Below are 15909 nucleotides of genomic sequence, written 5' to 3'. Positions count from 1 at the left end.
TGGCAACTCACGATATTGATGCTGGAGTATTTGTAATCGAAACTTGGTCGATCTAATTCCCATAAGGATCTTAATTCCAGCACAATTATGTTACATGGCTTCCTGCAAAAGCTGAGTTTATTTGGCTTTGTGATGACCGTTCGTTTGGATATTAGACAAAAACGCATTCTACTTACGTGCTCCATTATGTCATTTCTATTAAAAATGTTTATTACAGAAATAATTCTTGTAATTAAACGTTAAATGAGTGATTTGGTAATTTCTCACTCTATATGTATGATATTTAAAATGGTTGAGATGATATAGTACTATGATACAACCAACTTCATATTTAAAAAGAGAAGTAAAATAAAATAAAATAAAATAAAAAATTCTATAGCAAGGATATTTTTTAATATCAATAACGGAAATTTATTAAATCCTGTTAGATGAATATTGACATTTGTTAACTCAAAGATGTAAATCGGAACAGAAATGGTCTTTAAATTGATTTAATTATATACCTATCATTGCTGTTTCGCGCGCGCTGCTTACTTCCGTAAAGTTATAATTTTAGCGAAAATCAAATATCTTCATAAATATACTGGGCGCCGATATTTGTTCGCACCAAATGCTTAAATGGCTAAACAATCGTTAGAGTAAAAAGAAAATCCTTCTGAACGGATCGGCGCTCATGCGATTCGCGGGCATAGATATAGCCGAACTTTTGGTTTTTATCGGTAACCATTGTCGACTTTTTATACTATCGGCGAGCTTGCAAAACAAGGGGCTTGGTAAAAATGTATGACTGCAGGCAGTGCGGGCGCGTCCCATAGGATGCGCGTTTTTCGCCGTCCGTTGCGTCGGCAGAAAACCGCGGTGCGCGGCCACGCGTTGTCGTACAAGCCGCGAACGGGCGAATCTGAATAAAGCGGAATGGCGGCGGACGGATTCCCTGTGAGTGACACTAAAACAGCCGGCATGCGATAAAATTCTTGGTTGGTCCGCGCGCTCGGTGAATCGTTATCGTAAAATCCGGAGAATCCGCGCTTATGCATCCTTAATATGCGTGCAGCGTGCGTTTTAAACTTCCGCCAGTCGGACGAAATCCGATGACATGTATCGCGAAAGGCATTTACAAGAATTGTACAATGACATTTGTTAAGATGCGTCGCCGTAGAATCGCTCAGCCATTCCAAAACTTGTGGAATATATATATATATATAATGTAATATGCTATCTAACGCGCGGCGGTATATGTTCGTTTTGTAATAGCGGAAACTGAATAAACGATATAGTAACTCGTAATCGCGATACCTTTTCCCTGAACATCATGATGTCGTTACCTGCAAAAAAAAATTTTCTTTTACGGTTTACGCCCGTAAGTCGCTCTGAAAGTCACTTTCTCAAACTCATATAAGCGTTTATAATTGAACTCGTTCATAATTGTATAGAAGTGGTTACGAGCAGAGCGCGGCATAATCTAATTTATTAATGTATGTACGTGCTTTGAATTAAGAAGAATAGTTAGTTTTTTTTTAATTATTTTAGCTTTTACAGAACACGAACCAAAATTTATAATCAAATATATTTTTTCATTATTGATATTTAATTACAATTAATTATACAGGGAGAAAAGCTTTAATATAATGACCGTTGATTTTCTGCAAATAACGAATTGAAAATTATGAAAATTATTTTGTTATATTTCTGCGGGTTGTATTTGTCTTAAACGTATCCATATCTAAAATTTTATAAAAAAGAGAACGTCTCGATACACATTTTTTTACGTTAATAATCTCATCGTATTCCGTATTTTCAAAAACCAGCGTGAGCGCGTTCCAAATCTGCAACTTACTGAAGAAGAAGAAAGTCAAACAACTTGGGTTTTCGAACAAATACTCGATAGATGACGAGTGTTCGAGCTTCTTTGAGTTTGCGATTCGACATTTTTAATACATTCGCTGTTTATAAAACTCACACACGCACAATGTCCTCATGTTTTATTCTCCAGCAGAGAAACTTACTTCCGCTTTCCATCGAATAAAGTAAATGTTATGTTAATATCGCGCGTGCACGAGTAGGGCATTTGAGAGATGATGGTGAGGCAAAATGATTTTAAAGCGCACGTTCTCAACTTACACGAGCTATTTCCTCTGTATACGTAGCGGGAGATTATAGTTTCTTTGTACAGTTCCTACATTATTTTCCAATTCTTAATGTTTAATATATCGGCATTAATTTTTTGCCTGCCATATTTATTCACGTATTCGTATTATCTTACATGCGTAGTACCTACAACTTGAAAGCAGATGTAAGAATATTTCTTGTGATCTTTGTTTGCATTATACGTTGCATTTCTACATGGGTAACATGTAGTAAATTTAATATTACGATATTGTTGACTATATACCTTAACTGAAAAAGGAAGAGTTTAAGTTATTTTGAAAAGAACAATCTTTATTTCTTTTCTTTTTTAATGAGAATAAGTATATCATCGCGTAATTACAGAATAACATATATTTTTTGTAACGATATTTATTTTTATAAATATCGTAAGAAATTTTGTATATTGATTTCTAGCTAATTCGGATTGAAAAATCAATGAAATATTAAATTCTATTTTGTCAGGAGTTATTTAATGATAAACTTTAAAATGTCAATTTGCAAGACCATAACTATCGTCATTATTATTTGCACATTCTTATAGATAATCTTTTTTTCTATATGCACACGCTTTTCTATTTCCAAGATTGACGTATTTTACATTTTTGTCATCTACCGAGTTCGAGGGAGGAAGGAAGGCCGATGGCCGTGTTATCGAGTAATGCACCGCCGCGTTGCAATTTTGTCGCGTCATAACGGATTGAGAGTGTTCTGTGGTTCTGGAATTGCAGTTTTCTATCATGCGGTTTGAAACGCGGAAGCTGCTCGGATCTGATGCAGCAGCTCGTGCGTTTTATGCGTATGTGTCGTATGTATATATATAGATTATGAGCCTACACACACTCACACACACAGAGACAGAGCGAGAGAGAATGAGAGAGCGAGAAAGAGATAGCGTGACGCGGACAAAAACGCGAAAACTATGTATTAGTCCCTTCTTTCTTCTAAGTTTTATGAGCTGATAGTAAATATGCATGTATGGAATAATATTATGTATTATATGTAGGTATATATTACGCGCCACAGTGACGTTACGCATTCAATAATTGAATGGTGCAACTTATACGAAATCAACTCTGAGCTGAATCCAAAGCTATTTCGTTCCGAACATTCCCGAATGTGAAACTATGTAACGGATAGTAATCAAAGTGCTACTCTAGTCGATAGCTCCATCAGTCGATAGCTTATCGAGAGAGGTTATTAGACTATGCATTACGTAGAATAAACAACATGGTGCAAATAGATTCGGGAGTTTTTCAAAATTAACAAAGTTAAATATAATTGTTTAAAATACCATAACTTTTAACCAACGCGATTACAAATAAAAAATTACTGCAAACAGTTATGAATATAATTCTGAAGCAAATGGAAGATACCTACTAGTGATTCTTTTAATCTCAAAATTGTGAATTACCTACCATCATTTAATGTTGCTTGAACTACAGAATTAAACAATTATTGCAAAATAATTGCAAAAATAATTACTACAAACAATTACGAACGAAATAGTGATAATTTTTTCATTGAAAGTATTTATTAAAATTGAGATGTTATTTGTAAAGATGATAAACACGATAATTATTATCTATCTTGTTTAATATAATATTGCTTTTAAATCAAGACTCCTCTCTTAATTCGAATCCATGCGTGACTTTTCACTTCGACAGATAGTTTAGAATAAAGGACATCAAAATTTGAAATATTTTTTTTATCAGGGAGAAACATATGTGAAATGTTTATAAATTTTAAATTAAGATTGGATTATTCCAATATATACGTGTAAAGCTATACCTATATTGTGCGTTTTGCGGTTTGTACAAATGGATGCAAATGGAAGTGCATGCAAATGGCAATGCATTTAATCTTTTTTCTTTTTTTACAGATTGCATAGGGTAAATGATCGATGTGGTAGTAGACTTTAACATTACATTTTTCAAATTTTTTGCCTCTGCAGTAAATATTTTCAAAATTTTACGTTTTGATGATAAGTAAAGAAACGCATGAAGATAAGGATTTTGTAAAACACTTAAAAATCATCTCCGTGAAATAAAATGCATTTCATATAGGCTTCTCATATTTATTGAAATAGGAAATGTGTTGAGAATAAAATCGAACGTGACCTGCTCTATCAGCAAAACTGCTTTTACTAACTTGTTAAGACTATTGACGGAACTGACGATTTAAATGAAGACTTCTTGAAAACGACACATTATGTTCCTCGTAAAATTACTACTCTCACGTAGACATTTATGAAACGACTCGAAACTTAATTTTTTTTATATTGTAAGAGTAAAAATGGTATCTTTCCTTAACTATAGTGACTAACACAAAAGGATAATACTTTTGACTATGTAGAATCTGCTTATAATATGCATCGATTTTAATTATCAGAGACTATTAAACGGTATGAATAATTGTCATTTGTCTTGGTCACTCGCTCGTGTTTTCCGAGTTGGAGCGAGTTAGAAACGCGAACGCGTGGTCCGTGCAAGAACCAAGCCTGATATTTAGCCCATCAGCAAGAAATCAAACGCGGCGAGTGATTAATCGCGCGCCGCGTCGCGTCGCGATGCAATTCGTTGGCTGGTGTGAGAGGCGAAACTCTCACGATCGTTAGGCCAAGGGAGCATCCATTATCGAATTACGGTACACTCGTCGGATTCTTACACAGTAAAAAATCGTGCGTCCAAATGTTGAAATTTTCTTGTGTTACCAAGATTTGACTATTATTTCAATGTAAAATTAACATACAACAGAGCTATGTTATTATTTTCGTAACATTTTTATGTGTTATATTAATGTCAACGTGATAACTTAACACTTTATGTATGTCATTTAGAAATTGAATATTATTTTGAGTTTTTTTAACATAATTATTTCAAAAAATCAACACGCCTTAGAGTTATTTTAACATAAACAAAAGTTAAAGTAAATCTTCTCAAATAATCGTAAACTTTGACATACAAAATAATCAAATTTACTACAATCAAATGTTCAAAACAACATTTCTCTTAAGTTGAAATAACTATCGTTTATTCAAATATGTTATATCGACATTTTTTACAAGTTATTTTAACATTATACTTAAAGTTAAAAGAACAAATATAAATGTAAAATATAGTGTCAATAAATTAACATTTCTATTTGTCAACAAGTAACACACGATGAATGAGTTATTTTAACTCAAAATTTAGAGTGGACTTTCTGGGACATTTGAAAAGTGTTACGATTAACATTTTATTTTTTACTGTGTACCCGATCGTATAATATCTGTCGTAATGGCCGTAGCGCAATTAATTCCGCGACGATACGGCGATTTCGTTCAATCATTCGTAAAGTTGCCGCACCATTCTCAGCACAACGTGCAGCGATGATAATGCTTCGAGAGTTTAATTTCCTCCACGCTATCTTACTATTTTATATCTCACTTTTTTTACGTAGCTTGGCACATTATTTAACGAATGTTTTAAAAAAACACTATAAAATAATAAATCTAAAAAAATGCAAAAGGCAATATGTCGTTAATCTATAAAAATACAAGAGAAAATATTACATCCTTACTCTCTCTTTGGCGTATTTTTAAAAGTGCATGACCCAATATAATATTTGACGTTCGCATAAATAATCGCGCTGCATTTTGTATTTTGAAATTTTTATATATTCAGATCTTTCTGGCATCTAGGCCGACGACCAATCCGTTTGTGTCCATATAGGACACAATTTTGTTTCTGTGTCAGTATCTCGAACACACATTTGTATATGTATACGTGTATCCATGTGAGTTCATCATGGTGTGACGCGAATCCGCTCGGCGTCGTTCTTGATTCGCGGGTCCGGGTTTCTGCGCTCCGACATGTTCATACATTTGCACATGCAACGCGACATCTGTCCAATATCTGCTGACAATTCACGGGGTCTTTTCCTTCGTGGCTTCTCTGTCCCTCTTTCTGCCTCCCTTCCACGTTTCCACTTGATTTATAACGCGAATCTAAACGAGAGCGCAGATGTACACGGACGTGACGCATGCGATACAACAATGCGATGTACGAGATTCACCGCTTCTTAATAAGAAAAGAATAGTTGTTCTTCACACCGTTGTTGAAAGAGAGAGAGAGAGAGAGAGAGAGATCTTTAATCTAGTTAAGGTAATAATATCAAAAAATAGAAGTTTATGTCACAAGATGAAAAATATACTATTAATTTTTCATTAGCATGAATGGTGAAGGAATCGTCTTTCTATTTCTTTATTGAATGAAAATATTTAAATCGTGATATATTTATCTTTTAACTCTTTTCAAATTTTAGTTTCTCAATATTATTTTATGATAAAAGTATTACACTTAAAATGAATATGAAGAGAAGAATATTAAATTCTCTGATGAGATGACTAATAAATAATTCACTATTTTTAGTAAATATTTATTTTTATTTATTAAAATTTATATAAATAATATATAATTATAAGGAGGTATTTTTTGTAATTGTAAGAAAAATATATTTACTGATGAACGAATTATTTCTTATTCCTGCACGTATTGAAAAATTGACTTTGTTTTACGTTAAACAACACAGATTAATTTCTTATTTAATAAAAATTTTGCGTTTAGTTGCGTTTTTTAGTTTTATACATCATATTGAATTTACGCAAGCGCGATAATGCGTGTATAAAGATACACAAACAATAATATATACAATCGTTGATATATGCGCTTGGAAGTTAAACATATGCTTAAAGTAAATTTTCACATTATGCTAAACGCCTAAGGTATCTTAAGCGTTTACACGAGATATTTGCTAGTTATGTCGTTCAAATTCTGCGAAACTCCTTCTGTTTTACGCCTCTTTTGGAGTCCGTGGCGAGGACGATAGATGTTAATTTATGGATTAGAAGTTTTCTCTGTGAATTTTAACCATTTAAATGTACTTAACAATGTTGTCCTGTGAATGGAAGCAAATATTTTATCGCTTTATATTTTAGTTAATCGTAGGGCTTTTTCTTTTTTCTCCTTTTTTTTGCTAAAAAAATGCGGAATTGAATGTCATATATACCGGCGATATAACTCGTGACATAACTCACTGGTTCGTCGCGGCTCCATACGAAGTCATGTGCCGAACGTATTAGTCTGTGGGCCCATTAAAATTCTTTCTCTTCCAGCGCGAGTATTTACCCACGCGACATCCAAAGAAGAAGAGTTGGCCGCAATTACCCGAAAGCAATTTGAAGATTCCGCGTGCGTCCGTGCGAGTACGGTTTGCGTCATTGTGCATGCCGTGTAATGAGTGGATTAAGTTTGTGCACGAGCATGCGGGGCCCATGGCTCTTAAATTACGGTGATCCGCCCAGACCTCGTTTCCTTTGCGTTTCTCCTCGATCCGCCCCGTTGTGCCTTCCCTCGCGTCTTGTAACGGCCGGCGTCATGCACCTCGCCCGACGCCCGACCTCGTTCAAAATCTACATCGTGGAGCTTGCGAGCTCGTCTGAGTTCGAACTGCTCTGGGTTTCGTGTCTTTCGGCCTTTTCTTCGCGATGGCTAGCCGCATTCGACAGAATCGTTTTTTTCTATTCAGAATTTTATTTAATCCAGCTTTCCAAATCCGTCGTCTCAAGCTTGCGCGAAATCTTTTAAAGTTACCTTATTGTTGGAATTATATTCCATCTAAGAAGAAGAAAACAAAAATAAGAGCCATCGTGGATATTTAATCTTAAATGTCAATTATTACTCTAAAGTTGAAAATCTAACCATATGATATCTTACGAATTAATTTTGTTTCTTTATTCTACAATAAATGTGACCTGCATTTGGGTTCATTTCTAATAATTTTTTTTGCGTTAATTATGAGCAAGGTAGAACCTACATATCTATGGCAGTGTTTCAAGCGAAGTTAAATTGATTTCAACTCTACTTTACGATAATTGCTACTCGAGTTAATTTCGCGGTTTACTTGATGATGATTAAGAGTTTCCATATATATAGTTGATATCCTCTCTGCGATCTGCTTTACGATAACGTCCTAAATTGAACCATCAGCTTTTTTAATTTTTGCTTATATTAATTAATATATTGGTCCATAAGACCGTTCCAAACATTGTACTGCGCTCGACCGGGATATGTTAGGTGTTCTCCGAAATGACTCCATTCCAAGTCTGATTCGCAATATTTGATACGTCGACAAATTGACTTAATTCCGAGTCTACTTTATCATAGATAGGAAGTAAAAGTGGAGTCGCCTGGAGTCCGCTTTGCTGTGTTGCGAGCTACCCAAATTGTTGACCCCGACGTTGCGTCGCGACAGTCAGCGCGGCGAGCTTTGCTACCGTTGGAGACTCCTCTGCGCCTTGAAAATTAAATCAAGCCTCAACGAGGCGTCATTAGGGCGAGACCAGATTCTCGTCTCTCTGACGAGCAATTTGCAGAGTCGTTCGCTTATATAGAGGCGCGAATCTGCGCGCAACGTGCCCGAATGTTGAAAGTGTTTTTCATTAACGCGCTTTTAGTACTCTCCTCAGGTTGGTAACCCCTCTACGTTAAAAGGATAGAATGGATAGGCCGTCGATATGGACCTCGTGCAAAGCGAGGAGGTGATGAATGCTGACGCGATAAGGATAACGTGACAAATTGTTTCCTTTGTCAGAGAATCGATTTTTACGTTCCCTTGAATTCGTTTGTTCGCGTGGAGTTCGTACATAAATCGTATATATAGATCACGCTTTTGTCAAGCGGGTCTTAGAAATTTCGATGAATATATAGTATAGCGCGCGTAAATAGAAAATTATTAATAAACAGTCACAAGCTTGTATATTGGAATATTATATTAATATATACAGATACATAACTAGATATTACTAGATCTTTATTTAAAGATTCAATGCTGTCTGACTATATTGCTTTACTGCTTTACTCACATGTTTTTTATAAATTTGATTGGCAACTTTATTACAATTATCCTTCATACTTGTATAACTTTACTTGGATCTATCTTTTTAATTTACAAAATCAAAAGGAGTGGGTATTATTTATGTCGAGACTATCTATATACATTTATGTTGTATTTTTACGTTATATATCATTAGAATTTGCATAAGAGTAAAAATAACGAAATAATAAACGTAACTCGTAAACTTAAACCTCACATTTTACGCCGGGTCAGGAATATAATGGAGAAGGGAGACTAGATAGAGACATCTCATATGCACATTATCGCGAACAATGTATAACCCTTTGCATTATCCATCCGTTGGCGTATTTGGGGCGAGCGCAAGTGAGACCGAAGAACGTGCGCGGATCAAAGCGTTTCCTTTCGCACGCCATTGTCCTCGCTCTACCTTTGCACCTTCATGGGCGGGACGAGCAAGAGTGCCTAGTACTTGGGTGGATTAAAACACTGCTCGGTCCCCGCTCGATATCTCGCCAGAAAAGAGCCAATAAAGAATGACGATGTGGCTAGAGCTCGCGACCCCTAGTCGATGGCACTCGACCTCGAAAATGATCAAAGATTCAGCAGAGCTGATTCATATTGCGCGATCGAGCAAAGGTCAATCGACGGTGATTTATTCCGTATATTCTGGCTCCGAAATACCGCAGAAAATTCGAGATATCTGAAGCATTGCAGATAATCGCATAGACTCGCTTGGAAGATACATATATATAGATGACCGCGTCCCTCAAAGCCCATTATGAAGATCGCGTGGTATTTTATCACGGTAAAGCGGTATTTCCGTAACGATTGGATAATGCATTATCGGACGTATGAATAAACCAACTTCCGCCCTTAGCGAAGATTATTTTTGCTTTTAATTAACATTCCCTGTGGTGAACAAATTGGACAGTTTTTCAAATTGAACGCAGGGTTAAACGGATAATAAAATGTAAATAGGTATAATAGATACTAACAAAAGTTTTAAATTAATCTTTTTATTCTGAATTAATAATTTTTATACAGCGAAATATATTCGTAAGGCAAGGTGCGTTCAGATAAAATCTTCTCTGCTGACACGAGCAATTGACTCTAAAATTAATATTTTTTTTACAAGATAATTAACACAGAAGAATTATATTAAATACGAGATTAAATATATCATGTAATTTCTCTCAAATACATTTGATTTCAACAGGCGTTATGGCGTTAAATAAGAGCTAGGGTCGCAAGTTCTCAAAAAAGAAGGTTTTTAAGTTTTCTCTAACGAGAGATCGCACTGCCGTTTTAGATTAGATCTTCAATATCTTCTATTAGGACACACACGCGCTTATCCTTCGAAACGAACCACACGTTGGTTATACGACTTGCCCCTCGACTTCTCTCTCCCTCAAAGAAGGAGATTTACTGGACCACCTTGCGTCGTAGAGTCGGACGGTGGTCGATGTTGCACAATGCGCTCATGAAGCACGATTCGCTGACACAGCAGGATGAAACTTTCCGTTCCGTAACTGACACCGAGTGTTCATCGTCGTCGTCGACGTCGTCGTCTTCTTTCATCGTCTCAGTTGCGTTGCCATGCACCTGCTTCAACGTTGCCTGCCGCGATGCTGATGAGACGTCTGCCCGTCAATTAGAACTCATTCGAGGCGCAATTAACGCCATCAATATCGACTGTATGTACGTCTGTGCAAAGCGCTCCTTTTTGTCTTTTTTTTTTTTTTAAGGATTATCAGAGATTTTTCAAATGAGCTTTTAAAGCTTCTTTTATTAAAAGTATTTTTATCATATTTTTAGATTTTTTTATATACACAGGAACACATTGAAAAAAATTTGACACTTGATGCAAAGTTAATATTTTTATATTTTATATATTTTATATTTTATATTTTATATATATTTTATATTTTATATTTGTCACACACACACACACACATATCCATATTAAAGTATAGTCTATATTGAATTTTTATGTATATAGAAATCTATTATTATATATCAAGAGAAGGTTGCAGCTTCATGCGCACACACACATATGCACACTTATATACACAACGCTGAAATAACTTTATGTCAATCAATCGAGAACATGAGTTCTTGATAAAAGTATTTTGAAGCAAATAACTCAAGAATTCACAATTATTCGTGCAAAGAATCTTGAAATAAATCTATTCTTTTTCTCTCTTTTACTTGCATGTAACATAAAACACAATTTCACGTCGAGTGATAGACATCGAATGATAGGAATCTAATGAATTGCTTCCCGGTACACGAAACATCGAGGCGAAGTTCCACGCTGTGTTTACGTTTATTCTCGCATTGAAGTAATACGTGGAATCGAGTATTCTCGTTTCCGAACAGCTTGGCGCAATAGATTCGCGAATTTCCCACGTGCCCCGAAATGTTTGCCATTGCAATCCGTTGCTATCCATGCCTAAATGATAGTTACGAAGCACGTGTGTAAACGATAACGTGGGAAAATGTTTTTTAGTTTGTGAAGCTTCCAAGTTCGCCTTACGTGCAACGTCTTTGACCTGTATCCGCACAGTGCGCGCTTAGTGTTAAATATACGTGTTTGAATTTAATCCGTTGGTGGATCCAAGAGGAGAGAAAACTATGAAAACTATAAATCTCCTTTATATATATATAGCTTAGATAATTTTTAAATATTTTTAAAAACGCGCGTGAAAAACATTATTCTGCGGAAAAAATATATATATACACATACATATATAGAAAATTAAAATAATTATTATTGATATTATAATAACATCTAAATTTTCAGAAATTTGATTTTTTATTCTAATCGTTATTATGTTAAAAATGTTTACCAACAATTTTTTTTTGTTATTTGCATATTAGATAAATAATATTTAGCATATTAGACAGAAACATTAGCGTCTGAAATGTGTCAAATTACATACCCGGATGTTCTTGTTTACTTACATCACGAGTAAAAAATGCATGACAAGCGTAACATATACATAATTTCAGCAGATTCTCGTAAAACCAACAGTTGCAGCTTGAATTTTTGAGATTATATTTTTAAGTAACAAAGGAATGAAAACACGAAAAAGAAAACGCTGTACTCTTTTAATTTATTTTTATTTCAAATTTTTTAAATAATATTTTACCGAATACCTATATACTTTTACAGTAAATAAATGGATTTATCAATTGAAATGATAAATCAGTTCACTCTTTTGTTCGCAACGTATAAATTGCTCGAACGTGGAAATTTAAATGGAAAACGATCGGATGAGCGCTTTACCTTTTACGGGAACTCCAATTTGTCGGGGCGTCGTGTTGGATTATTCGTAGATTTTCGCATTATCTTCTCGGGTGGCTTTATCGTGACGGTGCGTAAATCCCAGATGTGCGTGTTCACGTTCATCTCGATGTCGCTTGCGCATTGGGCGTACGACCTACCGACATTCGCGAGTTTTTCGAGGATCGCGACATTATCGCGACGCAACATTGCAGCGTTTTCGAGCAAGCGATGAGTATAAATTCCGTTCAAACCGTCGTAACATTGCACGAATGGCGCGGTGAAATATTCGGGTATATATATAATGTGCAGCATTTATAAAACTTTTTTTTATTTGAGCGGAAACGCGCTGTATACCGGGGTTCGCGCATAAGTGTCGTGATGGAGTAAAGACTCGAGCTTCCCGAGCTTTCGCGAGAAATTTTTTTGGAAGTTACTATAAGAGCATGTAACTTGCGCATATTTTAAATATGTTCTTGCATGTCCCTGTTAAAGAAACTAATATATACCTTCTCGAGTTTTTATTATCAATAAATTATAGTATACGATTATTATATGCTGTAAAATTTTCTGAAAAGAAACTAATTTAATTTTTCGTCCTCTTTTTGAGAAAATCTTTGAACTGTCTGTTATCGCTCGTGGCGTATATTTGTTCTTAGTCTTTATTTGTTTTATCTTCACCGTTCAAATTCTAATCTCGAAAATGCAATTGCAATGCGATTTCCGTTCCCGATGCGTAGCGCGATACGGCATTTACGAGACCGCGAGCACTCGCGAAGCGTGTTCGCGCTGAGCAGCCATCGCGATGGAAATAAATTGCGTTTGGAGCGCAGTTAACCCCGATAGCCAGACGCGTGCCAATACATATACATATATATATATATATATATGTATATACATGTATATCGACTCGTAAAATCTCGGCCTCATCTGCTGCCGCGGGTCCGTTGCGCGTGCGGCGCCGACGACCGGCGCGAATAAAATACGCGTCGCGCGCGTAAAACAAGGCCGGAGTCGGGAATTCTCTCGACTACCTTGTTACTTGTGCAAGTTACTTGTGCGCCTGAGCTTTTCCTGCGGTATGAATCGCACACACAACATCTACAATACACACAGACCGCTTAGACTTCTAGTGAAATATGGTTGACGCGGTGGGTACCATATGTTGCATGAAATGTATACCATATCAGATATATAAACTATGGTTTCTCTCCTTGGTCAATTTCGTGTCAAGTTTTTCTCGGTGTCACTTCGATCGCGTACCGTTTTTGAAACTTGGCACATAGAAAAACTTAAGCAGTAAAACTTAAGCAGTAAGAAATCAATGGATTCGCTACCGCTTAGGGCCGTGCCTTAAGTTCTTGATTGTGATTGGCTGATTTGCTTACTGCTTGAGTTTTACTGCTTAAGTTTTTCTATGTGCCACGGCCTTAACTCTTTTTAACACGTTCGCACATTTATTGCGAGTTTTGATTAACTTCCGACTTGCGAGAGATCAACCAGTATATGTATGTTTAGTAGTTTTGCAGTAAACAAATGTAGTTCTTACCAATGTTTTCGCATGTTATCTGATTGAATCAATACTTTTTGTTGGTGATACTTATGATTATTTAAGCGCTACTGTGTGTGATTGTTTTCTATATGCCACGGCAGTGTATTGAGAAATGTTCGTATTCTTTCGCGAGCAAACAACATTACAATGTAATGTGTATCTTACTTATCTAATGCAAATATTTTCATGTTACGATTAAAATTCTGTCACGAACATTAAAAATGTCTAAAATGAGCTTATTTAACTAAATATTCATAGCACTGAATGCACGTTACATAAATTTGCATTAATTCACGACTGTGCTTGTAAACATTTATCAGTATTTATACCATCAAATATATCTGACAAACGATACAGTTGTGACTAATTGTAAGTGTTTATAAAAACAGGTTTACTTGGAACAATATACACACACAAACATAATGGATATATTTACTGCACTGTCGCGGTATTTGCGGGTGAAGAAGGTCGTAATTGTGTTATGAATATGCATTCGCAGGATGTACACGGTATTTGCGAACACAAGTGTTCACAGTTGCGAATGATTCATATTACGCATTAGCATTAATCTGGATTTTGCAACATTTTTTTGTTATTTTTTCCTACTTTCTTTCAACGTGAACGCGAACGAGAACGCATTGCGCCTATTTATTACTATACGCGCAATTTTATGATTTGCTCATTTTATAAAACATATGTACAGTACAGAGTACCAGCAAGCTCGTGAATATCGATGAGTTTGTGCGATGCAGATTTATTAGCTGTAGAAAATATCTGTGCTCAATTACAAGCTTTTTATTAGCTTGCATTCATCTATAATCCATAATCCGTTTTTCTTTTCTCAGTGCCGTTCTATCATTATGCATACATTGCAACCAATGCTGCGCATGTCTATTTTTAAAACGATATTATTTGCTTATCTGTAATTGTAGCTTACATTTGTAAATGTATACAGTTGTTGCGTGTAATTAAAATTCATCCCGCGTTTCCAAGCAAGGAACAATTCTAAGATTAGTAATCCAGGCACATCGCGAGGCGCTGCTCAATGACGTAGAGCAAGGCGCGGAATATTATTTCATTATCTCCATTCAAATAATCTTTATTCCATTTATATCCCATTTATAAATTTGAATTATTCATTCAATTGTAAATTAATAAACAAATTTTATCACTGAAATAACTAAATCGTTGCACGGTATCATGATCACAATTATTTTGGGTAACGGAGGATTTAACATTTACTATTTAAATGATGTGCGCAATAAATAAATTAAATATTTGCTTACTTCGTTTGTTTTAAATAACCACACAAAAATATCATCAGATATTATATCAAAATACATTATTCTTTATTCGGCACTTATATCGGCACAAACACAGATGCAAAGAATATATGTTAAATAAAACAGTTGGAAATCATTGATGAAAGAGATTAGGTACTTGATAAGAAGAGAAATTTTGTCATTATATCTATAATCTGTAATATTCGCACACATATTAACGTTTACATTAATAAATTATAAAAATTAACAGAGAGGAAAGAGAGCGCTGTGATTTTTTTGTACGCAATTTTATTAACACTCATGATTGCCCGTGTTTCCTTTTTGGCATTGTTACAATTAATTTTTTAGTTGCTCTTGAGATTTGTCGGCATTTTCTCAGCCTTTGTATTTACCGCAAATTACGTTCTTTCATTACAATTTCAGCTTGTTCTACGAGCACCACGCCGCAGAGAACAATTCCGAATAATAAACGACTAATTGGAGGAATGGCGCGTATGCATATACGTATGTACGAGTACGTCGCATCCTTTAAAAGCCGCCCGCGCGTCGCTTTATATACCCTTTGGTCACCTCGTTCCACTTACGAGGAATACAATGCCCACGCAATGGGAATATCTAATGACCTCCCACGGGATTAAACTTCGAAAACGAAAATAATGCGATCCCTGCGACGACGCGGAGCACTTACTGCGGCTTAGCCAGTTTATTCTTCGTGGAAATCTAATTTTCCGTATTGGCCTCGCCTG

The 15909-nt window shown here is 35.5% G+C and overlaps 1 protein-coding gene across 2 annotated transcripts in view; it reads left to right on the top strand.

The window, feature by feature from the left end:
• Dtn (transmembrane protein 132C dtn) overlaps positions 1-15909 on the top strand; it is a 99538-nt gene that overhangs the window by 23724 nt on the left and 59905 nt on the right. The gene's annotated exons all lie outside the window — the stretch shown is intronic.

The sequence above is a fragment of the Temnothorax americanus genome, unplaced genomic scaffold, assembly GCF_048541705.1.
Source record: "Temnothorax americanus isolate GAGA-0224 unplaced genomic scaffold, ASM4854170v1 Scaffold14, whole genome shotgun sequence".
NCBI classification, from domain to species: Eukaryota; Metazoa; Arthropoda; class Insecta; order Hymenoptera; family Formicidae; genus Temnothorax; species Temnothorax americanus.
This window is presented reverse-complemented; position numbering and strand designations above follow the sequence as displayed.